Source organism: Bactrocera latifrons, unplaced genomic scaffold, assembly GCF_001853355.1.
Source record: "Bactrocera latifrons isolate USDA-ARS-PBARC rearing strain unplaced genomic scaffold, ASM185335v1 scaffold_1031, whole genome shotgun sequence".
Lineage (NCBI taxonomy): Eukaryota > Metazoa > Arthropoda > Insecta > Diptera > Tephritidae > Bactrocera > Bactrocera latifrons.
The window spans coordinates 9,102-11,663 of record NW_017534444.1 but is presented as its reverse complement, the minus strand read 5'-3'; the positions used below and the strand labels follow the sequence as shown (position 1 = coordinate 11,663).

General features: G+C 36.2%; 1 pseudogene; it reads right to left on the bottom strand.

Annotated features, from left to right (window-relative positions):
* Window positions 1–1,065: 1,065 nt before the first annotated feature.
* Window positions 1,066–2,114, bottom strand: LOC108968778 (annotated as a pseudogene).
* Between the last annotated feature and the right edge of the window lie 448 nt (window positions 2,115–2,562).

Sequence of the window (2,562 nt, the reverse complement as noted above, 5' to 3'; positions counted from 1 at the left end):
ATCAAAAGTGGGGTCTCTCATCCGAGGCTATTGTTGCGTTTTCATTGGGTTGGTTTTTTTACGTTGCGGGTCCCAAACCCAGCGCACAACCCTRTGCTGGGAATGTTTTGCCTTCTCACTTTAGCTCGCCTTCAAACGGATGTTCTAAGGTTACCCAGAGGATACTTGGTGAAATGCCGGAAGTCGTGAGCTGCTTGAGTCATAGAATCGTTTCTGGCCACTCCCAVGTGAATGGCGATCAGAAAACTTTCCTCACTTGCGTGAACTTCTACACATGATTCCATCCTCCTTTAGCTGCCCACACATAATTTGCTTAATTTTGAGAATTAGCAAGTTCTTTTGCTAGCATTATGGTATTTATGGTTTTATATGACAATTTATTTCTTGTTTTCGATTTAATTAAAGACAAATCGGGAAACTTCCGTTCCGTAGCTGCTGAGCTGTGGGGTAGAGTCATCAAATTATATTCAAAATTTTTTAGATCTTGGAAGCATGCTTCTTCCATTCCATTTTTAAAAACTGAAATTTTTTGCCAAAAATCCAGAATATTCATTTCGGTGTTCAATTCCAAATTGGTAAGCTTTAATAATTTCCACGGGCTCACCATAATTTCAGGATCGCTGGTTGCCAAACCTGGGAAGTTTTTTAATAATGGTTCAATCGATAGTTCAGAGTTGGATAAAACTTTACCGGGTGTTATTATTACTAAATTTTTAACATCTTCTCTTGCAAAGTCGAATCGTTGCTTAATTTGTTTTAAGAGCTCTAAGTAAAATGAGATGAGAACATTTCTTTTTATTCTTACTTTCTGAAAATCAGTCAATTTACTTTTTTCAAATACTCTTCTGCTTTGGAACCAATAAAAACATTTTCTGTTTGAACATAATTTCCTTTGTCTAATAATCAATATTATTCAAAGATTTACATCGGGCTCATTCATTTGCAATGCCAGGTCTAAAGCTTTAGTACCGTTCACTTCTAACACACGATTAAGAAAATATAAATACAGTGGAAGCCATTGTTCAACAATTCTATTAATAACCTGCTCCAAGGCAAGCCATCTTGTTAAAGAAAGCCTAATATTTTGTGAGGCTCCACCTGACAATATTTTGAAATTCCTTCAATTCTTCGATTCTTTTCGGGCTATGAGAAAAAAAAACTGTATATACATAGAGCGACAAAGTTGTTCGATTTGATGCGGMAACTGTTTAAATGTAGGGAGTGACAAGTACACTTGATAAAAAAAAGATCTACGGCCGACTTCAACTTTTCTTTTAGGCTATTCAATTCTCCGCCCATTACATTTGCCCCATCGTTTGCTAGTCAGATAACATTTTTAAGAGGAATATTTCGTTGCATAAAGAATTTTTTCTCAGTAGATGGAATGCGCATCGCAATACTTTAATTCTATTAAACCTAAAAATTTGTCATGAACACTTCTTAAAAATTTGTCAAAAAATCTAACAATTAAAATTAAGCATTTTTTTTTGTCGAAACATCCGTGGTTTCATCCACAATCAGAGAAAATTTGTTCGTTCTTAATTTTTTGGTCATTTCTTCACATGACTCTTACCCAACCGGTCCACCAATTATGTGGCTTTTGTTCGGCCGCAATGAAGCTTCTGTGCAATTCGAGAGTCCGGACAGCACTCTTTTAACAGTTTCGGTAAGAAATCCATAAGTAAAAATGGCATATTGTGGCAAATAAGAAACATAACCATAGTTAATTCCGCATGATGTACTTGCTTAGACAGTTGTTGATGTTCTTCATCCAAAAACTTGTCCATTTGGATTTGATTTTTTTTCTGTTCGTTTTGTTTGTGGATTGTGAAAACATTATGTTTTTTTTTTTTTAATGATAAATGGTTTGACATCTTCTAATCACAAGGTATGCAATAGCTACACCCATCTTTATTCCACAACCAAGAGAATCTCGATAGCCAGTCATCTCGGAATTTTCTCCAAGTTTGTTTTACGGGATGTGTTTCACTGCACACAATAATAAAGACATGATACATTTGGCCATATATTTAGCAAACTATCTTACCTGCGGCCACTGTCACTGCTGGTTTCATGCTCCTCTTAGGAGGTGCAGGTCTTTTGCGTCTACAAAACTATTTGAAAAAAATTAAAGATAATACTGTTCAATTGAAATGGGCTTAAATTTTGAAAAATTACCAAAAATGAATAAAAATTTCACATTTTACCACGTGGAAAATAATTTCAATTGGTAAAATTTTACCAAATCGGCAACCCTGTTGAGAAGCTGTAGCAAGGGAAGCAGTGGCAATTTGCGATAGTTCCTTTGTGTTTCGGCACAGCTCAGATTTTCTACCAACAACACAATGTTGTGACACATTATGTGTGGAATACAATGCTCGCGACAGACTGCAAACGACATCTKTCAAATATTAAAATACACACGTTCTTATGGACGGACCTATTTTGACAGCTGCACGACTACACGACGGCAGGCCGACAGTTGTCGTTCTCGCTAACTTCAATTTGATCCTATATTTGCCAACGGCAGTAGGACGACAGTAGAGTTGACAGTAGAATGGA